Source organism: Typopeltis vanoorti, chromosome 12 (assembly GCF_054136105.1).
Source record: "Typopeltis vanoorti isolate ZY-2024b chromosome 12, IOZ_Tvanoo_1.0, whole genome shotgun sequence".
Lineage (NCBI taxonomy): Eukaryota > Metazoa > Arthropoda > Arachnida > Uropygi > Thelyphonidae > Typopeltis > Typopeltis vanoorti.
Window position 1 is genome coordinate 72,754,996 of NC_143560.1, and position 26,978 is coordinate 72,781,973.

Sequence of the window (26,978 nt, forward strand, 5' to 3'; positions counted from 1 at the left end):
AGACATCAAAATTTTCACTAGATGTTAGAGTTCACAGAGGATACGAAATAAGCAGTGACCACTTCCTTGTTAAAATAAAATTAAGATTACCACCTAAATGGCTACAAGTAACAAGAACAGAAAGAAAAATTGAAACATTTGTTTATAAAACTAGACTATTGAATGACACAAATGTACAATGGCTATATGAACAAAGAATTAACCAATATCTAAATAAAATAAAACAAAATGAAGAAATAGAAATAGAATGGCTTAATATAAAAACAATACTAAATGCAGCAGCAAATGAAAGCTTAGGAAAGGCCAAAAAATTCAATAAAAGGAAAAAACTGAAGATCTGGGATGATACAATCAAAGAAATAATCAAAAAGAAAAAAGAAGCCTATCACAAATGGTTAAGCAGTAAAAGATTAGAAGATGAAATAGAATATAAAAGAATATGAGCCATAGCTAAAAGAGAAGTCAGAAAAAGACACGGAGAATCATGGAACAAATTTGTTTCTAATTTAGAACATGATTTATATAAAATAAGACCCAATGTATATAAGATTTTGAAACACCTAAATGCAGATACCAAAGAAAACATAAAATTAAACCTGAATTGAAATTAGAAGAATTTCTAAATTACTACACAGAACTGTGGATAGACAAATATTTTAAAAAAGACAACTGGCAAACAATTAACAAAAATGAAAAGGAAATAACTAAAGAAGAATTAGAAATCAACCTAAAAGAAACAAGAAATGGAAAATCACCTGGAGAAGATAAGTTAGGTTCAGAATAAATACGCAGGAACAAGATTCAAAGAAAGACTCTTATTATTTTTAAATAAAATTTACTCAACTGGTATCCCCCCAATAGAATGGAAAAAAGCAATTGTGATTCCTATCTTTAAAAAAAAGGTAACAGAGATGACCCTAAAAACTATAGAGGTATTAGTATACTAAATTCCTGTTACAAAATATATAGCAGAATTTTAAATAGCAAATTGATGAAATATTCCAAAAACTTTATTTTAGAAGTACAGAATGGATTTAGAAAAGGACGATCATGTATAGACCTGGCCTTTTGCCTAAAATTAATAATAGAGAAAAGAAGAGAATACAATTTAGAAACACATATTGCATTTATTGACTTTGAAAAAGCATTTGACAAAGTTAAAAGAAACATATTATTTAACATATTAAAAGAAAGACAAATAGCAAATAATATCCTAAAAGCTATCACAAGTATATATGAAAATAATCAAATACAAATAAGATTAAATCACGAGCTATCATATACAAGGGAGATAAACCAAGGGGTCCGACAGGGATGTCCCCTCTCTGCAACTCTTTTTAATATCTACTTAAATGAAATAATAATAAAATGGAATAAAAATTTACATCAAGGAATTAAACTTTCACCTACAGTAAACTTAAACATTCTCCTCTTTGCCAATGACCAAATAATAATTACAAATTCTGAAGATAACTTACAGAAAGCTATTTTAGATCTAAATGAGATAGCCAAAGATTACGGTATGATAATATCAACAGAAAAATTAAAAACTATAGCCTTTATAGGACAAGATCCAGCAAGAACTAAAATAGTAATAGATAACAAGATCTTAGACCAGGTGAATTCATTTAACTACCTAGGATGTATGATCACATATGAAAATGAAAAAGATATAAACATAAAAATTGCAAAATATTTAAAAATAACAGGTGTAATTAACTCTATATTTAAACCAAACCTAGTTCAAAAACAAACCAGACTAAAAGTATACAATACATTAGCCCTACCAGTCTTAATGTATGGAAGCGAAATCTGGACAATTAAACAAAAAGACAAACAAAGATTAACAACAGCAGAAATGAAGTTTATGAGAAAAACTGCAAAAGTATACCCTATTTGATCACAAAAGAAACAAAGAAATTATGAAAGAATTAAACCAAGAACCAGTAATAGAAAAAATTAAAAAATATAAACATAAATGGATGGAACACGTTCAAAGAATGAAAACAGAAAGATTACCAAAACAAGCCTTAAAGTACAAGCCATTAGGAAAAAGAAAACCAGGACGTCCTATTAAACGATGACTTCTAAGGCCAGAAGAACAGCTAAGAACAGGCCATGCTAGGCCTAAATCCTTGATATGCATGATGATGAGGTTTACTTTACTTTACCATTTTCTGGTACATACCCTCAAGTGGTATGTAGAAATATCATGACAATCTAGGAAATTAAGATTGGTCTGTTATTTTAAGAATTAATTAATTCATATATATTAATCTTCTAAATATAAGAATCAATCTCCTTTGGAGTTTTTTTTCTTCTCTGCCACTCTGTTTAACTGAATAAATTAAAACTAATGAAAAAAATTAATCTGTTTCTTTCCTGATAGAACCCTCCTTGGGACCATAAGCACAAATGTCTCATTTAAACTTTTGGTTCAATTTTCTACTTTGAAAATTTCTCTCATCACTCAACTTCAAATTGCCCCCCCCCCCCCCCCATTCATGATTTTATTCCTGTTTAGCATTGAAATCTGTAAGTACTTGTTTCTTTCCCTGTGATCCAGTGTCTGAATTCTGAATGAATAATGTTTTTCTTATTATTTGGGAGGATCCCTCCTCATTTAGATATCTTAATCTCAATAACAATTAATTGACACTGTATTTTCTTTTTAGAAATTGCCTCTGTATAAATACAGCATACCAGGACAAACCAAGAATATGATCAACTATGTTACTGTAAACCAAAGATGGAAATCAAGTATCCTAAACTGCAGATCCTTTGCTGCAGACTGAAGATCAGACCATAAGTTAGTACTAGCAAACCTAAGAATAAAGTTAAAATCTGAAAGGACTTTTAAAGTCAAAAGGAGACTGAATGCAAATAAACTACAAGACAATAATATTCTAAGAAATCAACTAGAACTAAAAAAAACCTGAAGGAACTACCAAAACAGGATATAAACATCAAAGAACATTGGTGCAAATTAAGGGAAATGATATTAAAATCAGCAGAAAATACAATAGGTTACACAAAAAGAGAAAGTAAAACAGATTGGATTTCGAATTAAGTAAAAAGATTAAGTGACCAAAGGAAAAGCATGAAATTAAAACAGAACTATAACAGAAATGAATAAAATAGATTAACCAGAGAAATAAGAAAACTAGTTAAAACAAACAAGAATAACTGGTCAGAAGAAAAATGCAAAATAGCAGAGAAGCAATCAAAATAAAATAACCTCCATCGATTATATAAACAAATAGATCAAATTAGTAAGACAACAAATTGAAAATGATCAAAAACAAAGAGGGACAACTAATTGAAAGTGAAACAAAAAGAATGGCCAGATGGGAAGAATACTTCAGAGACTTATATAATAAAAACAGCTCTCAGGATGTTATTATTCCAGCCACTGAAATGGAAGAGGAAACAAATATCTTTACCAAGAAACAATAGCACACAGCATAGATAAACTTAAAACTAGTAAAGCATAATACATGCAGAATTTTTAAAAGCAGGAAAGGAACAACTTCTGGAACCGTTAAAAAACATTATTTGAAAGGATCTACAAAAATGAAGCAATACCTACTGATTGGACCAAATCAGTTATAACTCCTATATACAAAAAAAAAAAAAAAAAGGGGGGGGGCTTAAAGGTCAAAGCTATGTAACTGAGAGGAGACCTCCACATAGCCTTTAAAGGAATGCAGAGAACCGATCAGGGCTTCTGACCTAATGTCCAATCCTCACCTTGTCGTGGTGCACTCTGTTAGGCATCTATCTGGATACCGAACGAACGAGGATGGGTTGGCAATTTGGGATTTAGCCAACCAAACTGTATTATTACTGGCTTAAACCAAAATAAAAAATGATGGTACAACATGACAGAATTTCACGCTGGCTGGGGTGCTGCCCGGTTAAACAAGGCCCCGTTGTTTTCCCCATGGAACTAGGGCAAACAGTGAAAAGTCAGCTACTGGAACAAATCCTAAATCCCACCCCAACTTAACATCACCAGAGCTCAATAGGGGTGACTGAATTTGGAGAAAAATTGTAGATAGGAAGTTAGTAATGATGTAATTTTTCATGTAGTACTATCATATCATGTACACCTCTTGAGAGTATATATCAGGATGATGATGATGATATAGAAAAAAGGAGATAAAACAGAATGCAATAATTACAGAGGCATTAGCCTCCTCAGCATTCCAAGTAAGGTTTTTACGAAAATACTCCAAAAACAAATTAAGCTATATACAGAACTACCATTAGGAGAAGAACAAGTAGGTTTCAGACCAGGACGAAGCACAATTGATCAATTATTCACATTAAGACAGCTAACAGAAAAGACATTAGAGTACAACCAAAGTTGTTATATAAATTTCATATAGACTTTCGTATGCATTTGATTCAATCCGTAGAAGAGAACTATGTGAAACTATGAAAGAATCTGGAATTCCCAACAAAACTATTATTATTACATAACACCTCCAGGAGTCTAAAGACTTATAGAGGTAGGGCACCTACTCTACAACTCTCCACCAACTACAACAAACTGCAATTACACCACCACTAGTATAACAACAAACTATAAGAACAATAAAGAATCTATATGAGAAATCTGAAAGTGCAGTACGAGTGGAGGAAACACTTTAACCAACTATAATATAATTAGTTTAATCCTTTATCCAAGTGTGAGCAAACAAAGTTTGCACCTGAAAGTATCTTCAGGACTGGGGTAAGGTGGTACAACACCAGGACAACTCGTTGCAAAGGTGGAGCAAGCTACCAACACTCCTATCTCAGTATCTCCTATAATGCAAAACACATCTCCTTGCAGATATGTCAAATGTTATGCATTAAGGGAAGGGCCACTACCCAGACTAGTTTCGACCTTTATTGAGGTCTCTTCAGTAGGAGCCAGGCCCAAGTGTAGTTTGCTCCACCTTTGCAACGAGTTGCCCTGGTGTTGTACCACCTTACCCCAGTCCTGAAGATACTTTCAGGCGCAAACTTTGTTTGCTCACACTTGGATAAAGGATTAAACTAATTATATTATACTCTAACCAAGTGAAAAATAAACTTTCAACATCTTTCTCTAAATCCAGAGTAATTTATTAAAAAAGGGTGGCACACCATTTGGCAACTCCTATAGGTAGAGATGACCTGCTAATGCTTCTGCCTGGTATCTCCACTTGAGCCTGGCTCCCACTGAAGAGACCTCAATAAAGGTCGAAACTAGTCTGGACATACTAAGATAGGAGTGTTGGTATCTTGCTCCACCTTTGCAACGAGTTGCCCTGGTGTTGTACCACCTTACCCCAGTCCTGAAGATACTTTCAGGCACAAACTTTGTTTGCTCACACTTGGATAAAGATTAAACTAATTATATTATACTCCAACCAAGTGAAAAATAAACTTTCAACAAAAAACTTTAACCAACTAGTTCCACACACAGAGAGTGAAGTAAGACAGGGATGCAATCTGTCACCAGACCTGTTCAATCTTACACTGGAAGAAGCAACCAGCAAGGTCTTAAACAAAGAAGACTGTGAAATCTAAATATATGGAAAAAATATAACAAAATTAAAGTTTGCGGACGACATTGCATTACTTGAAAGTACGGAAGAAGATCTATAATGAATTTCTGATAAAATAAAGGAAGAATGTATGAAATTTGGATTAAACCTAAACATCGACAAAAGAAAAATTATGCAAATAGGAAAAAGAAAAACCAATCTGAAAACTGAAATTGATAGTAAGAACCTAGAGCAGGTAGAAAACTTCCCCTACCTCGGAGGAGTAATTGAGTACAACGGTGAAATTACAAAAGATATAAATAAACAGACAAATTAGCCAAGCATTCCAAACTTTTAGATGACTAAATAAAATATGGAAGTCAAAAGACATCAAACAAGCAACTATTGTTGCTTGTTTGATGTCTTTTGACTTCAAAATTTTGACAATGGTCCTCCTAATACTTCTCTATGGAAGTGAATACTGGGAATTCAAAAAAAAAAACTGAAGAGAAAAAATTATTAACTACTGAAATAAGTGGGCTAAAAAGATTACTTGGAGTATCTCTGCTGGATAGACTAAGAAACGAAGACCTAAGGAGATGACTAAAACAAGAAATAACAATAATAGACAAAATCCAAGAAAGAAGACTGCGATGGTTTGGCCATGTGATCAGAATGAGAACAGAAAGATTACCATCTAAAGCTCTGTATACAATGATGGAAGGTAAAAGATCCAAAGGGTGGCCCAGAATTAGATGGATAGACAAAATAAAAGAGGACCTGAAAACCAAATCACAACAAGCGACACCAAACTGGACAGAATTGTTCGGACTCCCCAGGAACAGACAGAAGTGGAAAGAGTTCATTCGGCCTCATCATCATCCACATAGATTATGGAAGAGAGAAAAGAAGAAATACAGCATAAATGAATTGCTCTCTGGCTGTCATCAGGAAACCTCATATGAATCAGAGTTTGATTTCCTGGTTCATATTCAGATTCCTTCCAGATAGGTTTCATTTATTTGTTATGTACATCTTGCTTCATTGTATGTAATGTATGTTATCAAGATTTTCCAAGTACATGTATACACCACACACACATATACAATGAAAACATCTTTATGTATGCTTTACAAGTATTAAGAAATTCAAAGATAAGTGTTTTAACAATGAATATAATGAATCAAGAATCTGATAGCACTGCAGGTGTGTGTGTGTGTGTGTGTGTGTATGAGAGAGAGAGCCTGCGTGCACACTATGTTGACAAAAGTATTTGGATACCTTATGTGCCATGCAAATTTCAGATCCTACCACATGCTCTAAGGGTTTGGTTACTGGATTTTTTCAGACCTGATTAAAGCGCAGAAGTAATGAAGTCTATATTGGCTTGTGCTAAGTCTGGTAATAAAAGGTGGAATGTTCTGCATGTTTTGCACTGACAGACTTATAACGTGGGATGGTAGTTGAGTTTCGTATCAGTGGTCTTTCTGTCCATGACACTGCTACTCATCTTAGTATATCGAAATCCACCATTGCTTATATTATTCATAGATGGAAAATTGATGGTGCTACCATCAATTAGGCCACTGATACTTACTGACCAAGATCAACAAGCGCTGTCTTGGAATGTTTGAGCATCCTGCACATCATTCCAGGTTGGATGCAGAAGTTGCAGTCAACATGGAAAATGCTTCAGGGAGAGACACCTGTCAGCATGTATGCAGAGAGTTGGATGCCTTAGGTTACCACAGTAGAGCTGCTGCAAACAAGCCACACATCATTCCCCCCCCCCCACCAAATGATGTTTGAGTGTCTTTCAAACTGTTCCTGGAGTGACGAAACACACTTCCAAATGTTTCACTTTGATGGTCATGTTTGCATCTGGAGACTACCTGGGGGAATGGTTCTGACAGGAGTGCATCATTTCAACTATCAAGTTTGCTGGAGGCTCGGTAATGGTACGGGGATATTCCAATGTTGAACTGGCTGGCTCAGAGTCATAATCTCAATCCCAATGAACAACTTCAGGGATGAATCAGAATGCTAGATTCACTCTAGACCATAGCAGATTTAGCTGCATGTCTATAGACATGCAACTAAATCTGCTATGTTATTCGCTGTCTTTGCTCAAAAACTTGAATGTTAAGGAATTCATCCAGTGTGATATGTGTGGTATGTATCCATTCCCAGAAGAGGCTGGAATTTGGACAGATAATGATAGTGGTGAGAGACAGTGCCAAAAGTGTAAGGAAAGTGAGGAACTGAAGTGTGGGTCAGGTCGTGAGATAGTTGTTGTAGAAGAAAGCCAGAATGTGGGAGAAAATAGTGGTTTGACAGTAAACTGTGATATTGTACAAGATAGCAATAAGAGCAGTGATGAAAGAGAGAGTGGAAGTAATTATACAGAGAGAAAATGGTGAAAAAAATGAGAAATTAGCTGAAATGAGTGAGAGCGCACGGTTACACGGAGTAATAAGCACGGCAAAGTGGCATTTGGAGAGACTGCAAAACTCTTTCCCGAACACATCGGCAAATGGAAATAAATAAGCGTATGAAAGAAAAAATAAGCGTATGATTGGGAGTGTTTCAGTAATGATGGAAAGAGTGTTGTAAAGCGACTTGTCAGTAAGAGGTGTGATAGATGAGAGTTTAACTAAATCGTACTTACCGGGTGCGAAAATTAAGGATGTGAGTGAGAGTATTAAAGTGCAGAAACAGAGGGTGAAAGAAATGATAGTCGTGGCGGGAACAAATGATTTGAAAGGAGATAAATTTGAAATGAGAGAGGACATGAAGGAATTATTAGAGGTGGCAAAAGAAAAGAGTGACAGAGTTAGGATAGTGAGTCTGTTGCCACAGTATGACAGAGAAGAGTTTAGAAGAAGGGCCATAATCGCAAATGACTTTATGCGCAGGTTATGCAGACAGCGTGGTGTGGAGTTTGTTGATGTGTGGAGTGAGTTTGATAGGCAAAAGGATTTGGGATTGAATGTGTAGGGTATAGTGTGTTCAGGAGGGACAGAAAGAATAAAATGGAGGGAGGAGTGTTATTGATGATAGCTGATGAACTGCAACCAAGGAGAATAGAAGTTGTATTGCAGGATAGTGAAAAGAGCTCATTTGAGGCTATTTGGTGTGAGATTGAGACTGGCAGAATAAAATATACAGTTGGGTGCTGCTATAGACCAGGTGATGGAATAGATGATGGAGATAGTATGCATAAACAAATTGATGAAATGAGTGGAAGGAGGGTAATTATTATGGGGGATTTCAACTATGGTAACATTGATTGGAAGGAGGAGAGGACACATGGAGGAAGGAAATGGATTTTATTCAATTATTAAGGGATAACTATCTGAGACAGCATGTAATGGAAAATACTAGGGGTGTGAGAGTGCTTGACCTGGTAATAGCATCTCACAATTTGACTATAATGAATATGACCATGTTGCCACCTATTGGTGAGAGTGATCACAAGGTGGGAGGTGGCTAAATGTGTGAAATTTTTGATTAAGACAGGGTACATGTGGAATTACCATGCTGGCAAGTATGACAAGCTTAGGAGATTGCTTGGTTCAGTGCCATGGCATGTAAAACTGCAAGGGCTGGATGTTGATAGGGCATGGAATGTGGTAAAGGAGCATTTGCAGGATGGTTGACTGTATACCTAGAGTTCGAATAGTAAATCAAGTAGGGGTTAAATGGATGAATAACACCATTAAACTTGAGTTGCAAAAAAATAACTGTGGAAGGAAGAATTTAGAGAGAAAGATGACCTGCAGGCACATGAATGGTATAAAGCGCAGACCAGAAGGGTAATGAGTGTGATAAGAAAAGTAAAAGCGGATTATGAAAGGAAATTAGCCATGCAAGCTAAAGAGAATTCCAAGCAGTTCTTTCAATATGCAGCAAGTAAAAGAACAACTGTACACAGCAGGACGATTTTAAGGAATGTCGATGGTAGGGAGGTAACTGAATCAGTCGATATAGTGAAATTACTGAGTGAGCACTTTGCAAGAGTATATCATCCAGGTGGGGACATTGAAGGAAAGAAGGAACCATTAGTTTATACGGGAATTGTGGTGAATGAAGTGCAGGTGAATAGTCTATTACAGAACCTTAATGTGAATACATTTGTGGGATTGGATGGTATATCAGCACGGGTCTTACGTGAAATGGCTAAAGAATTGTCAGTGCCTTTGACTTTATTGTTTAATCTGAGTCTCGGGTCTGGTTTAGTCCCGAAGGGGTGGAAAGAGGGGAAAATAGTTCCAATGCATAAAGGAGGATCCAAGACTACTGTTGCAAATTACCGACCGATCAGCATATATGGAGTCGTTATCAAGGTCTTGGAGAAAGCAGTCAAGGAAAAAATACTGGAATGGATTGATGAAATTGAGATACTGTATGGAGGACAGCATGGTTTTGTGAAGGGTAGATCATGCCTTAGTAACTTGCTCAGGATTTATAACACAGTGACGGCTGAACTGGATAAGGGTAATAGGTTTACAGTGATACTGCTGGACCTGGCTAAGGCCTTGAACCTGGCTAAGGCCTAGGAGGGTGGTTGATGGAGAGATACCAGAGAGTAGTTTACTCAGGAGTAGTGTCCAAAAGACAGCTTGTGACTAGTGGTGTGCTGCAGGGTTCTGTTCATGGACCACTGCTGTTTAATTTGTTGATTAATGATATAGGGAAGGATCTGAGAGAAACGGTTCACTCGTTTGCTGATGATGCTAAGTTGGGTAGGGCAATAGTAAATGCAGAAGATGTCAAAATTTTGCAGGATGATTTGGATAGATTGGTGGTCTTGGCTAAGCAGAATGGATGTCGATTTAATGTGAAAAATGTAAGATTATGCATTTTGGAGTGAAAAGATTAGCAGCAGTATATCACATTGGTGGAACTGTACTCCAGGAGATTGATGAGGCCAGGGACTTAGGAGTGTTGGTGGATAGGGAGTTGAAGTTTAGGGGGCACATTGCAAAAGTGGCTAAATCAGCTCATCAAATCACTTGGATGCTGAAGAATACTTTGACGAGCAGAGATAAGCAAGTCATTGTTCCTCTGTATCGAGCCTTGATAAGACCCCATCTTGACTACTGTGCCCAGATCTGGTCACTTAGGTTTCTTCTTGATGGGGAGGAGGTGGAGAGGATCCAGAGGCGAGTCACCAAGATGATAGCAGGTCTATGGAATGAACCTTATGAAAACAGGTTGAAGATCTGTGGGTTGCAGAAATTGGTTGATAGGCAGAAAAGGGGAGATATGATTGAGACATTCAAATTGCTGAAGGGTTTTTATAGGATTAATTCAGAGGATATTTTTGAGAACAGGACTGGTTGTGGGAAGACTAGGGGACATCCATGGAAGCTGGGCAAGAGTATGGTTAGTAAGGGTGTTAGAGCTGGGTTTTTTACTTTTAGAGTGGTGAATGAGTGGAATAAGCTGCCTGAGTCTGTTGTGGGTGCTGTGACAGTGAATGAGTTCAAGGCAAAGTATGATAGATATTGTGTGAATGTCAAATAGGTGTGATGGACATGATGTTTAGGGCCACCCTCGATGAGTCTAAGGACTCCTTGGAGTCGCCAGTAATAATAATTATTATTACCGGGAACTTATTATAATAATTGCCTGAGAACTTTAAATTCACAACACTTGGAAAAGGGAATATTCTGCCAATCAAGCAGGGAAGAGTTGCAGAAACTTTGATGATAAAGATGATAACAGAAGAAAAAGATGATTGTTCTTATGATAACACTTTTCATAAGAACAATTCATGTAAAATTGTTCTTATGTTGCTCAAAATTCCTGATAATCGCACCTCCCCCCCAATCCCACAATCTTCTTAACTAGCTTTTCTAGACCAAGTGCAGAAAAGTCCCTTATGTTCAAGTGGTAATTAATCCATATGGTCATTTGGCAAGGCCATCAAGTGCAACTTTAGTCATCCATGTTTGCACCTCTCTCACACATTTAGAGAGTACTAGTGTAACATCACCCAAAGACAAGGCTGGCCCACTGGCATCATTCTTCTCCTCACACACCTACAATGATAATCATGGAAATTTCTCTTTCTCGCTCTCTCTCTCTCTCTCTCACACACACACACACACACACACACACACACACACACACACACACACACACACACACACACACACACGAGAACTGATTACTGGATGTGTCCTCTAATCTTTCAACAGACTTTAGAATCCTAAGTGGCTTGGATACAGTCTAGTCAAAATGGTAATTCCTTCCCTCCTCCCCCAAAAAAGTACTCAAAACTTGTGCGTTGGAACAAATGTCCATCTGCATCATCTTTACAATTTTTCAACCTCATCTGGTAGATATTCATCATGTAGCATGAAAACAAATCTATACCCAACGCATCATAAAAAAAAGAGATGAAAGCGAGCCACCTATCATCCTATGCACTTACCTCAGTGTTCTATTGAAAATAATGGAGAAAGTCATCAAATAAAAACAGTCCAAATTACCTACTTGTATGCACATGCACCTAGAACTGATTACTGCATACTTCCTCTAATTTTTCATTAGACTTTAGAAGACTCCTATATAGCTTGGATACAGTCTAGTCAAAATGGTAATTCCTTCCTCTCCATCCAGTCCCACAGCTTTACTGACATCCAGAGTACTCAGTATCTGAAACACACTCTCCTCCTGTACTTCTAAACCTTGAACCAGCCCTATCCCTCTAGCATTAAAACTGACTCCTCTAGGATGAAATACTCCAATAAAGTGTTCATTGAACAATTCCACTATGTCCTCTGCAACAGTCACTCTATTCCCATTTTTATCCCACAATATCATTCTTCCACAGTCATTTCTCCTCTTACTGGCCACATAGCTAAAAAATTCCCTAGGATTTTCTTTGGATCTTACGGCCAATCTCCTCTCATATTCCAGTTTCGCTTTCCTTAGTCACTCTTCTGGCCTATGTCTTATATTCTTCATGCATCTTCTCTTCACCTGTCTCCTTATATCTCTTCCATAGCCTCTTTTTCACATGCAATTCCTGTTTAATATTGTTTATCATCCACTTTACTCCAAATTGTGTCCTCTTCTTCGCTCGTGGTATACAACTTACCATTGCTGCTAACAAATATTCTTTCATAATTTCCCACGCACTAATGATATCCCGGCCTTCCAATTCCTCCCTCCATGAAACTTCCCGAAGTTGACGTCTAAGACTATTATAATCACCTGCATTATAATTCCACATAAGTTCCCGTCTCTTTGATACTCCTGCATGTCCATTCATTTTCCAAGTTAAAACCAGTCTCACCAGTTGGAGAGAGTTGACATCTCTCTCCAACTGGTGAGAGAGCTGTCAACTCAGTTATTATCAACTCTTCTGATGCTATAACTAAATCCAAAACTCTTGAACCTCTAGTTCCCTCTGTTACATGTTGCCTAAGACATTTGTCCCTCAAGAATTCTAGAAATTCCATTCCCCTATTGCTACATGCAACCTTATCTCTCCAATTGATACTACTGTAGTTAAAATCTCCCATAACAATCATTCTTCTTGCACTTGCCAAACTTAGCTGTCTAAACATCTCCTGATCCCCATCCTCTGTGCTCCTGGGTCTGTAGCAACACCCCACTAAATGTCCTGTCTCACCTACCTCTACCTCACACCATACACTCTCAAAATCATTTGTCTCACTTCCTTCCAAAGCCTCCACTCTTAGAGGACATAGGTCATCACTTATCATAAGCAGTACCCCACCACCACGCTTTCCCCTCCTATCCTGACGAAAAATGCTATACCCAGCGACTTCTATTCCTGTTGTTATATCCCCTTCTCAACCATGTCTCAGTGATCGCAATAATTTTTGGCCAGGCTGATGCTATCTGCGCCACCAATTCCTCTCCCTTATTCCGGATACTCCTGGCATTAGTATAAAGCATATAAATGCCATTGTTTCTACACCCAGCATTATCCCTTCTAGACTCCACTGGGCTCAGTGTTACCTGACATCGTCTCCCTTCTCCCAAGTATCCATTCCCACAAGAGGCCACCCCTGCTATCATCCTCCCTGGGACACACACTGACTCGTTCAGAACAGCAATCTCTCCAGATGCCTACGTCCTTCCTCATTCAAATGTAAACGGTCTCTAGCATACAATTCCTCTCTTTCCTCAAACGCACTCCAAGCATCCACATATACCAGTCCTCTCGTCACACATTCTTGTTATTATGCCATTCAATATCACCACTCTTCTGCTCAGTTCATCATACCTAGGCTTCACGCACACTATTTTTCCTCTCTCTGTCTTCTTCCGTACAGTCTCGAGCAAAAACTCATATCTCTCGCTGCCCGACTTACATTACCACTCAAGTCATTTGTTCCTACCATCACAATCATCTCATCCACCCATTCACCTCTCTTAATTGCCATAACCATCCTTTCTATTGTTCCTCCTGGCAAACACTCCTCACGCATCCTATCTTGAACACCACGGATCATTGAGTCGCCATACATTATACCTCTTACCATTCCCTCTCTCCTATTTTTCCATTCTCTCCTATTCTTTCATTCCCATAGGTCTCTCTCATTCCCTCTCCTCTACTGCTATTCTCTCTTCTAGCATTCCCATACCTCTCTCTCCTACTGTTTCCATTCTCTCCTCTTCTAGCACTCCCATACATCTCTCTCATTCCCTCTCTCCTACTGTTTCCATTTTCTCCACTTCTAGCACTTCCATATCCCTCTCTCATTCTGTCTCTCCTACTGTTTCCATCCTCTCGTCTGCTAGCATTCCCATACCTCTCTCTCATTCCCTCTCTTCTACTGTTTTCATTCTCTCCTCTTCTAGCACCCCCATACCTCTCACTCATACTCCCTAAATTCTCTCTCTTCCCTACTCTGATTCGCCTTGCATTTATCTCTTCCATGCACCTCCTCTTTCAGCTCATCTATCTCCCTCTGCAGATCAGTCACTCTTAATCTAAATTCACTCTCCCAAACAAAACCATCTCCTAAACTTTCACAGTCACTCACACCTTCCATACTATCAACTATTATTTTCTCATTCATATATATATATATTTTTCATTCTCTCCTATCACACTACTTGACTTCCTACATTCATTCCCCGTTCCTGGAGCAACGAGGTCGGATATCGATATTTCTAATGCACTTATTTCCTCCAACTGCCTGCATTTTGTGCACATACGCTCTCCGCTCTCTTTCACAAGCCACATATCCAATTCCCAATTACTTTACTTATAATTAAGAAAATAACGCTTGATATTTCAGCCTTCATATTGAGGTCATCAGGAAAACATATACAAGCTACATGACACCCTTTGCATGAATGTCGCAATCAATGACATGATTCTCCTTACACAGAACAAAATTCAACCCAATATAACTGCCCTCTTTGCCCACATACTTTAGTGCAGGTACTATGTGTGGCAAAATAATTTCTACCTGCAAAAAGAAGGTACAGCTATCAACCCTTCCCCCTTCATAGCTAACTGTTACATAGAAGATTCTGAGCAAAGAGCTCTAGATTCAGCAAGTCTAAAGCACAGTGTGTGACTCAGATGTGTTGACTACATATTTGCCATTCGGCCCCATGGCTGCCAAACATTAAATGCATTCCTAAGCTACCTAAACAAACGAACAACACAAACATATCCAATTTACCATCAAGATTGAAAACAACTCTCTTCCTTTTCTAGACACACCTGTAACATGTCTTCCCTCAGGGTTGTCAATCCTTCATGGTCTACTGCAAACCTACACACACACGCCAATAAATACACAAAGATTAGTACCACCATCCATCTAGGGGTCATCAGCACCTTCAAATAGAGAACTAAATAATTTGCTTCGATGAGTAGATGCTGAAGAAGGAAAATGAAATCACTAGCCAAACATTTATAAAACAAATGGCTACAAAAAAAAAAAAAATGGTTCACAAGATCCTCTACAATAATGGCATGAAAGGTAAAAAAGATTACAAAAATGCCATAGCCATACCATACATTAGAGGAATATCGGGAAATAATAGACAGAACACTACAGAAATGCTACATTAAGGCAACTCACAAACCTCCAGCAAAATTAACATGTATACTCAGTTCAACCAAAGATCTTCTTCCTTACCTTGCCCATTCTGGGGTGTACATAATCCAATATACCTGCAACTTGCCCTGCATACAGGAAACATGGCACAAAATTCCAACAAGAAAAGGCCACATTAAATTACTTTGCTTTGATAAAACAGGACTGTCAGACCATGCACTCCAAACATGTCACCGAATTAACTGGAAAGGCACCAAGTCCCCACACTATGCCAAAACCTAGTTTGAAAGAAAATTCAAGGAAGAGTCTGGGATGCTGATGCATCATCCTAATCTCAACAAGAATGTTGGAATCTGAAAGACTCATCTGCATCCCATATAGCATCCAACATGATGGTAGAACTAAAACAAAAGAAAAACCTTAAGACAACAGGACTGTAAACATGTATTTGATTTAGTTACACTATAATTTTTTTAATCATCTGTATGTTATTGTACATATTATGTAAAAAAAAGTATTTATTGATTGATATTTTATTTATTCTTTATTAATTTTTTTCACCAGGAGTCAGACTAGCATAAACAATTAAGAAAGCAGTTAGATCTATCTTAGTTTTGTGTAGTGTTATATAGCTTGTGCCTTGTGCATACATATGTTTTCCTGATGATGACCTCAATATTTGGGCCAAAAAGCCAAGTGTTATTTTCTTAATTATAAGTAAAGTAATTGTGTTCTAACACGTTTTTTTTTTAATAAATTCTACAGAATGAATGCTAACCACTGTGCAACTTGGAAAGAAAGAACACATAGTATCTGTAGATTACCAGAAAGCTTTGATAAAGTCCTAAGGAACAAACTGTGGATCATACTCAAGAAGTTAAACATTCCACATAAGTTACTTGCAGTAATAACTAACATGTATCAAAACAACCAGAATAGCAATCGATAATCAGAGGAGTCTGTCAACGGTGCCAATGGTCATCACTCTTAATTATTATCTATATAGATGAAACAGAAAAAAATGGAAGAAAAAGATAAAACCAGCATTTAACTGGATCACAAAAGTATACTTAATGCCCTTTTATTTGCAGATGATCATGGCAAGAAATGAAGATGAACTCTAGAGATCAATATATTCCTTAAACATAATTGCTAAAAAATTTGAAATGAAAATATCAACAGACAAAACAAAAATGATGGCTTTTAAAGAACACCATCTACTGTCAGAAGTAAAATCATGACTGAAAATAAAAATTCAGAACCCTTTTCTCACAGGCTCACTCCAGTCACTATGTGACAGACATATTGGTTTTGCCTTATGCTTCTTCTAGAGAAATTTTCATGGACTCTGTTCTGATGAAAAAAAAAAAAAAATATATATATATATATATATATATAGACTGAAGTTTAGAGGACATATTGCAACCATTGCAAAGATTGCGCATCATAGTGCAGTTATGATGAAAACTACATTAACATGTAGAGATAAGGAGATGGTTGTACCACTGTATAAAGGACTGATCAGACCACGCTTAGACTGTTGTGCTGAGATTTGGTCACCTGGTTTTCAGTGTGATGTGAAAACATTGGAGAGGGTACATAGACTAGCTGGTGACAAAGACAATATCAGGAGTCTGGAATGCTGGCTATGGAGAGAAGTTGAAGAATTGTGGAATGCAGAATTTGGTGAATAAGATCAAAAGAGATGATATTCTAGAGATATTTAAGGTATTGGGGGATTTTATTGGGTTAATCCAAAGGGGATTATAAAAAGAGTAGAAGGTGAAAGGGGAAGAACCAGAGACCATCCCTCAAAGTTATTCTCGTAGATAGGCTTATATTTCAGGAATTAACATACGCTAAAATATTAATTGAATTTCAGTAATCTCTGCTCTGCAGGAGGAGGGGGGAGTTGTGGTTACAGGGTTTTAATATTTTGGAGGAATTGTAACCATTGGCTAATAAAGTGTTGAGAATATGGTCAAGTTCAGTAGTTAGGGCACTGCTACCAAAAATGGATGGTGGTGGTGTGACCGCTGGTGAATGTATCTACCTCTATCCGTAGGTTTTTTTGTAAATGGAGAATGCCAAGGCTCCATTAGGCTGGTGTGTAATTAGTGTCTAGGAATGGGAGATTGTTGTTGTTTTTCTTTCCTAAGGTAAACTGGATTCTGGGATGTTGATTGTTTAGATGTATTAAGAAATCTTGGAGCATATCCAGGCCATCTGGCTAAATGGAGAACACATCATCTATATAGCATAGCCAGATAGTGGATCAGTTGATGCACAGGTCACTTCCAAGGGATGTGTGGGTCACTTTCACAGGTCAAGAGGTAACCTTTTTTAAGGGGCTTATGGAGTGTTTTGATTTGTGTACTGGTAGGATCATAGTCTATTGGGAAGTAGGCAGAATGATCTAGAAGTAAGAAGGCAATCTAACCTGTGTAATCCAATTGGTTTAAAACTGCAGTAGCATTACCCTTACCTGCTATAGTAATTACTATTCTGTTGGTGTTCTGCAAGAAATTAGAAACAACAACAGAATAGTAATTACTCTAATAATGCTGTAATAGTAATAATTAATAATGGTCAGTTTTGATGTCTCTTCTTTATTCATTAATATCATACATATTTTAATATGTCTTGATCAAAGACATATTTCCTCCCTATAACTCAGCCCATTTCACTTCACCATGAACTTAGGCTATTTCGTTTGGCAAGAAAAATTCTACAAACAGATAGCTTGGAAAGTCATGGGTTCTCTACCCCTGGCCAACTTCTTCATGGAGACCTTTGAAGAAAAAGCCTTAAATTCTGTCTCACATAAAACCCACTATCTGGCTACACTACATGGATGTGTTCTCCATTTGGCCACATGGCCTGGATATGCTTCAAGATTTCTTAACACATTTAAACAATCAACATCCCAGGATCCACTTTACCTTAGGAAAGGACAACAAACAACAGTCTTCCATTCCTAGACACTGAATACATGCAAGCATGATGGATCCCTGGCATTCTCAATTTACAAAAAACCTACACATACAGGTAGATACATTCACCAGCGATCATCCTCCCCTTCCCAACAATATTGGATTATAAAAACCCTATATAACAGGGCAAAATTAGTCATTTCTGATAGCAGTGCCCTAACTACTGAATTGACCATATTCTCAACACTTTCTTTCTTAGCCAATAGTTACAGTCCCCAAAAATGTTAAAACCCTGAAACCACAACCCCCCCCGCCTTTTCAGAGCAGAGATTACTAAAGATCTATCACCGTTCTATATATCTGGAACACATCTGAAAAATTGATAAAATCTTAAAGAAATACAACCTTACAACAACTTACAGACCACATAGAAAATTGGCATCCCTTATCTGCTCCACCAAAGACCAGCCACATTCCCTAGACCTACTAGGTGTCTTACCAGATCTCTTACAGTTGCAAACTTTCCTACTATAACCAAACAGGCAGGAGAGCCAATATCAGAATTTCTTAACACAATGATTACATCCAGTTCCACCAATACAGCCACTCAGAATATGCTGACCATGCTTTGGATACCCACCACAGGATATGCTGGAAGACGGTCAATCTATTACACCACAGCATATACAAATATGAAAGGATGTTCCTCGAATCTGCCTCAAACCCTGAAAAACTTTCCAAACCTCAACAAATTTGGGTGCATGAGACTGCCCCAAATTTGGGAAGCATTAATCCTCAGATCTTCAATCCTATGGCCAAGACTACTCAATTTAGCCTACTAAGGAGTGCCATTTAGGACTCTAGGCCCAACTTTGGTTGCCTTTTTCAGCCTCGATTGCCCAGTGCACATATTGTTTCTTTATGATCCCTGATGATGGTAATGTAACATTGCTGAAGTAAAGGAAAGTATTAATTAAAGTATTTATAATTAATATTTTAGCATATGTTATTTCCTGATATATAAGCCTATCTATGAGAATAACTGAGAATTTGTCTCTGGTTCTTTCCCTCTCACCTTCTACTCTTTTTATAATCCCCTTTGAATTAACCCAATAAAATCCCTCAATACCTTAAATATCTCTAGAATATCATCTCTTTTGATCCAATTCACCAAACTCTACAATCCACAATTCTTCAACCTCTCTACATAGCTAGTATTCCAGAGTCCTGATATTGTCTTTGTCACCAGCTAGTCTATGTACCCTCTCCAATGTTTCCACATTATATTGAAAACCAGGTGACTAAATCTGAGCATAACAGTCCAAGTGTGGTCTGATCAGTGCTTTATACAGTGGCACAGCCACCTCCTTATCTCTACATGTTAGGGCAATATCATAATATCATAATTGCAAATACTGCACTATGATGTGCAGTCTTTGCAACACTTACAATGTGCCCTCTAAACTTCAGTCTACTATCAGTCATCATGCCTGTATCTCGAATCTCATTCACTTTCTGCAGCACAGCACCATCAATATAGTAAACAGCCTCCTATTTCTGCACTCCAAAATGCAATACCTTGCACTTATTAATATTAAAACTACAACCCCGTTCCTTTGTCCAAGTCAAAAGTCTATTCAAATTTTCCTGAAGGGAATTAACATCAGCAGTGCTTCTTATTCCACAAGGGCTCACTTCAGTGAGAATGAGCGAGGCAAATCCAAGGTACTTGATGCTGGACCATGTTTTACTTCATGCAATATACATCTGTTATATTATCTGTAGGCTGGTTCCTCCCCTTTTTTCTTTCTTTTCTTCTTGCCCCCCCCCCCCCCCCCACTAATGCTACTAGAATATTCAAGTGCTGGGGATGAATCTTTCCTCTTTTGCTATTTCATTTCATCTTATGCAGTGCAAGTCTGCCTCACCTAGTAGACAGAAGTCCCAAACCACCTGGCTAATGTGGGATGAATTGGTGTTACATCCTGAATGAAGAACTTTATTAAAGAAATAATTCATTCAGGATTTAACAAGTCAGAAAAATCAGCTGAGAGAAAAAAACTTGTACTCGAGCAGAAGAAGTAAAGTACTAACTGTAAATAGAAATAGAATTACCTTCTTTTGGTAGAGTTGTAAGACCATGTAAAGAACTTTGCATATAAGTTAGTATTACATTATATGAATGCATCATGTATACAATGAATGGGTAAATTAGATGTAAACAATAGTCCAAAGGTCACAGGCAAGCCTGAGGCATTGGCAATCTAGGAAGACGCTGCTATGATCTCGCGATGTGCTGAAGTTGCCGTGGTCGATGAAAGTAGTGGATGAGAAAAGATCGCAGAAAAAAAAAGTAAGAGGGTGCTATCGTGGTAAGAACAGGGTGCTAAAAGGGGGGAAATGAATGGAGAATAAAAAGGGTTTGCACCCCTTTCTCAGGGCTTTTTTCGCCTGTTTCCTTTCCCTGGATGATGATTTGACTTCTCTTGTGGACCGGTGGTTCCTGATGGCGTTTCGTGGCGATAGTTCGATATTAACAGGAGGGTGCACCTTTCCCTTCAATGTCTGAACTTCTGCCGGTACTAAAGCGTGAGATGTCGGCAGATACGGCCTTTGCTGAAAGTACCGACGGAATACTATCGCGGACGTACATTATAACTGGCAGCTAGAGTTGATGATGGCCCGAAACAGATCGAGAATAGACGAGGGAAACTGATGACCATAGTGACCCACCACATGGACGCAGGCTTATGGAGGATTCGAAACGTAATTCAAACAAAGAAGGACAGTTCAGACGGACCGGGAGACCCTGCCCCAAGAAATGGTAAAGTACAGATTTTGTTGTATAATTACCCAGTTGGTAAAAGGGAAAGATGATTGTAGTGTAATAATCAAGTATGGACAGTATTTAAGAACTTTAAGTGATTATTTAGCAGTGACTAATGTCCATAAGACAAATTGTTAGGAATGATTATAGATGATTGTGACTAGTTTAATATGCAAGATTAACACAGCAGGTAGAATATTGATTAAAAGAGTATAATGTGTATAATGTGTGTGTTTGTAGTGTATTAATCGAGTATGGACAGTACTTAAGGACTTCAAGTGATTATCTAGCAGTGGCTAATGTCCATAAGACAAATTGTTAGGAATGATTATAGATGATTGTGGCCATAATAAATTTAGTTTAATCCTTTGTCCCAGTGAGAGCAAACAAAGTTTGAGCCTGAAAATATCTTCAGGACTGAATATAGTGTTGTACTATCTTACCTGGGTAAGTAGTGCAACATCAGGGCAACTCGTAGCAAAGGTGGAGCAAGTTACCAACACTCCTATTCCTAGCTTGCTCTACCTTTGCTACGAGTTGCCCTGGTGTTGCACTACTTACCCAGGTAAGATAGTACAACACTACATTCAGTCCTGTGCAAACTTTGTTTGCTCTCACTGGGATAAAGGATTAAACTAAATTTATTATAGTCTAACCTAATGAAAAAAAAAAAAAAATAAACTTTCAACATGATTGCGACCAGTTTAATATGCAAGATTAACACAGCAGATAGAATATTGATTAGAAGAGTATAATGTGTATATTACGTGTTAAATCTCTAACTCAAGAGAAGGATTTATTGTTCATACGTTAGAGTATTAATCAGTTTGATAAAGTTTGATTTAACATTTCATTGAACTAATTGAAAGTGTATATTATGTCTTTAGATTCCAATAAATATGTTTTTTCTTTTATACCTGAGTTTTGCCTGTGATATGAACCAAAACTACCACTCATAAATTCGAACCATGGGGGGGGGGGGAGGAACTGAAAGAAAGGTATAACATGTTGTTATAGGTTACGACTGCAAACCAGAATTTACTTAGCCATAGTAGAGCATTTGATTTATGAGTATAAGCACTAAATTTATTCTCCTATGTGCACCAAAGGTCTGGAAAAGTCTCCCTGAATAAGAGTCTCCCTCTATTCTAAGATATTGGCTGGCACAGCATAAAAAAATAAATTTGTCAATATCTGAAGAGGAGATGGCCCCAGACAGAAATTAGAGGATTCGTTTCTTATAGCAAGGAATAAACTTTAACAGTCAGGGTATGCACGTGAGAAAATTTAGGAATCGGCCAGAGATATAGAATTTGCTTTCCTTATAGAATGAACACGTAAGAAGTGATACAGATATTAGAGTCAAGAAAATTTTGTAAGTCATGTAGTTAAAGTAGACAGGTTAAATACAAGAGTTAAATAAAATATATCAAAGAGGAGCAAATATAACAATGGCGCAGCCGGTAGGATATGATTAGGTCCCGAAAAATTAAGTAAATTGACCTATCACAGTGAGTCAGTCTTTGGTTCATAACAGGCAATCAGAAATTTGTTGGAATTAATAGAAATTTTGAGAAAAGAATCTTATATTTCAGTGTAAGCTCTAGTACAAGTATGTCTGTCCCAACTAGTTCCAAGATGAACGACACTGAATTTTTTCGTACAATAAACCAATAACAAGTATTCCCCCAGCTCTCTGGAGAGGAATAAGATGATGTGTTAACGTTGTTTTGGTTATATTGTGGAACTGGAAGGGGGGAAAAAAAAAAAAATGGTAAATGGAGTGATTTCCAACTCCTTGTTCTGCTACACAGCAAACTAGCACAAGAGATTAAAAGATAACGAGTGAATATAACAGAGAAGGACAGGGCAATCTGCATAGCACAGTTAAAAAGAATAGGAGAGGCAGTTAGAATTAAATAGGAGTTTAGGAGTTAAATAGCAATTTACTTAGCCATAGTAGAGCATTTGATCTCATTGGAGGGCGCTAGTGAGCCAAGTGCTGCGGACGCGATTTGAAGAGCTCCTGATTCAGATAAGTTTTACTAGGAATAATTAAGTATATATGCGTAATTGTTTGAGTAAGAGCGGTTGTAAACGTTGTACGCTACTGTATTATTAGTGTGAGGGATTTTTCTTGCCTAAACTAAATTACGAAATCGTTATTATTAGACCTAGTAACCTGCAGAGAGGAAAAAAATGGCGGCGGCATTGTCATTCCATGATTTTAATTTAGATTTCAGTCGTTTCATTAAGTGTGAGGTCTGTTATATGTATTCCTTCGATTACATAAATGATTTGTGGATGTTTAGTGCGGATGGAAGAAGGGTGTGTGCAAAGCGTGACCTGAACGAGGGACTGCAAATATGAAATTGATGACAGAAAGTGTCAGTACTGATTGTGTCGCGAGTGCACGTTTGAAAGGAAAGGATAGTGAGAAAGAGAGGCGAAAAAATGTTCAAAAATCAGGAAAAAAGAAAAAGAGCGATTTGAAAACCATAACGGATGTTAAAAGGGACGAAAGTGAGAGAACGAATGAAAGTAGAAATGGCGTGATGCAGAAATCGCAAGTGAAAAAAAAAAAGAAAGAATAAATTATAGCGAAAAAAGAATGAATGATGACGAAAGTTGGATGCATGTTGGACCGAAAGTACTGAAACAAAGAAAGATGAATGACAGTAAAAGTGAGAAGAATGATAGTGAAAGTTGGACGTATGTTGGACCGAAAGTACGGAAACAAAGAAGGATGAATGAGAGGGAAAGTGAGAAGAGGAGGTTGAGAGTTAGAAAGATTTAATGATAGAGAGAATGTGTCACAAGATTCGGAAGGTGAATTGGATTAAATGAGGCAAGAAATGAAATGGATGCGGAATGAAATTAAGAGAATTCAGGTCAAAACTATTAAAATAAATCATGATGGCATGAAAGAGTTAACAAAAGATGAGCGAGTGGTGTTGTATGGCGACTCCATTATTAAAGGTGTGCTAGAGGATAAAATGCACAAGGTATGTTTTCCAGGTGGTAAAATGAGAAGAGTGATTGAGGCATTGGATATGAGGTGGGAGCGAGCAAAAGAGTTAATTGTATTAATTGGTACAAATGATTTGAGAGAGAACAAAGAGCATGTCAAAATGAATGTCAGGAGACTGCTTGGAAAGATAAAAGAGAATAGTGTGACAGGAAGGGTAGTCAGTGTGTTGCCTAGGTATGATTGTGGTGAAATGAGGCGGAGAGCAAGGATTATGAATGATATTCTGGCTGAAATGTGTGAGGAGATGGGAGTACAGTTTGTTAATGTGCGGAATGAGTTTGAGGGACGAAGTGAGCTGTATGGGAGCGATGGACTGCAATTGAGTGGTTATGGTGTGAGTCACTTGGAGATACTGCTGCTGGAAGGTAGAGAAGTGAATAGAGAGAATGAATCAGATCGAGAGGGGAGTGATGTGGAAGAGTAGGAGAGTAAGACAGGGGAGATTGAAGAAGTGGAAATTAATGGGGAAGTGAGTGGTATGAGTATAGAAAATGAGAGAATGGGTGTGCAAGAGGAGCAAGGAAACTAGAAGGCTCAGGGTGGACAGGGGTACACAGCGTGAGAAAGGTGGATGCTCCGAGAGGAGGTGAGAGTATGTGTAGGCAGGAAAGAAATGGGATGACCAGGGATCAAGAGGAAACAGATGGAATTGCAAAGGGTTCTAAAATGAAGAAGCAGAAAGGGAAATGGCCCCAGTCCAGCATGGAGAGATCACATCGAGTGAGTGGTATTAGTGGAACTAGCTGTAGATCCAGAAATGAGCTGTTGTGCTTGTATACCAATGCTAGAAGTATAAGAAACAAGGCGGATGAAATGGTTGCACTAATTGCATCTGTGCACCCAAAGATTGTTGGAATAAGTGAGACATGGTTAGATGAGGACGACATCCTGACAGGAATAGAGATGGAAAGGTATGATGTGTTTCGTGAGGATAGAAGGGATAAAAAGGGAGGGGAGTGCTACTGATGATAGAGAAAGAGTTATGTCCATACAAGGTAGAGATGCAAGAGGGAAATAGGGCCAGTGGTTTTGAGGCAGTATGGTGTGAGATAGAGGTGAATAGAATCAAATACTTGGTGGGATGTTGTTACAGACCTGGTAATGTGGATGGTGGTGATAGTGAAATGTATAGTCAAATAAGCCAAGCAAATAAGAAAAGGGTGATCATTATGGGTGATTTTAATTATGGCAATATAGACTGGAATGAAGAGATAGCAACTGGAAGTAAAGAAAATGAGTTTCTTGAGTTTTTGAGGGATAACTACCTCAGACAGTATGTAACAGAGGGCACACGAGGATGTAATTATAAATGAGGTGTCAAATCATCCACCAGTTGGTGAAAGTGACCATGAGGTGATTACATGGGTGGTTGCCAGCAGTGCAAGGACCCCTGTGAAAAAAGGGTATATGTGGAACTACAAGGGGGGTGATTATGAAGAGCTCAGGAGACAGCTTGCAGGTGTAGCATGGAATGAGGAGTTAGCTGGAAAAGAGATCAATGCAGCTTGGGAGATTTTCAAAAACTATTTAGTAGATGCAATGTCTAAATGTATACCACGGGTGAGAAGGTTAAATAAGGTAGGTGTGAGACGGATGAATAAAGAGATTAAGCATGTGATACAGAGAAAAAGGGCATTGTGGAGGCAGCATAAGAGAAGTGGAAGTAACATTTCATGAGGTCTACAAAGACCAGGCAAGGAGGGTGACTTGGTTGGTGAGAGTAGCTAAAGAGAGGTATGAACAGCAGTTAGCTAATGAAGCCAAAAAGAATCCTAGGGAGTTCTTTTGATATGTAGCCAGCAAAAGAAATAATGATTATGGAAGGATGACATTGATTGGAGGAAATGGTATAAAGACAGCTGTTGCAGAATGTGTGGTGGAGATACTTAATGAGCAGTTCATAAAGATCTTTCAATCTTGTGAATGTGACTTCATGGAGAGATTGAGAGCAGTTGATGATGGGGAAGAGAGACTGACTGCAAGTGAGCAAGAGGTGTTTGGGGAGTTGAGTAAACTAGATATAAATAAGGCTGTGGGACTTGATAATATATCACCGCATATTCTGAAGGAATGTGCCAGAGAGTTGACACCTTGACATATTTTTTTAATACGAGTCTTGCACTTAGTCAAGTTCCTAAAGAGTTGAAGGAGGGCAAGATTGTGCCACTTCATAAAGGAGGTGATCGAACTCAAGTATCAAACTATAGGCCCTATCTCTGTGTCAATTGTTGTGGTTAAGTTGCTGGAGAAGCTTGTGAGAACTAGGATCCAGAGTTGGGTTGACAACAATGGTATAATCTTTGATGGACAGCATGGATTTGCTAAAGGGAGGTCATGTTTTAGTAATCTACTTACTTATTACAATAAAGTGACTGCTTCCTTGGACAGAGGAGAAGGATACACAGTAATATACTTGGATTTCGCAAAGGCTTTTGATAGAGTACCTCATGATAAGTTGACAGTCAAACTAGAGCAGATGGGGTTGGATATTAGATTGGTGCATTGGATTGGAGACTGGCTATCTGATAGGTATCAACAAGTTGTGTATGGGGGTGCAATATCCAGGAAGAGGAAAGTGACTAGTGGAGTGCCTCAGGGGTCTGT

At 37.8% G+C, this 26,978-nt stretch overlaps 1 protein-coding gene across 2 annotated transcripts in view; it reads right to left on the bottom strand.

The window, feature by feature from the left end:
* Positions 1-26,978, bottom strand: part of LOC150100883 (uncharacterized) — a 211,958-nt gene that overhangs the window by 71,240 nt on the left and 113,740 nt on the right. The gene's annotated exons all lie outside the window — the stretch shown is intronic.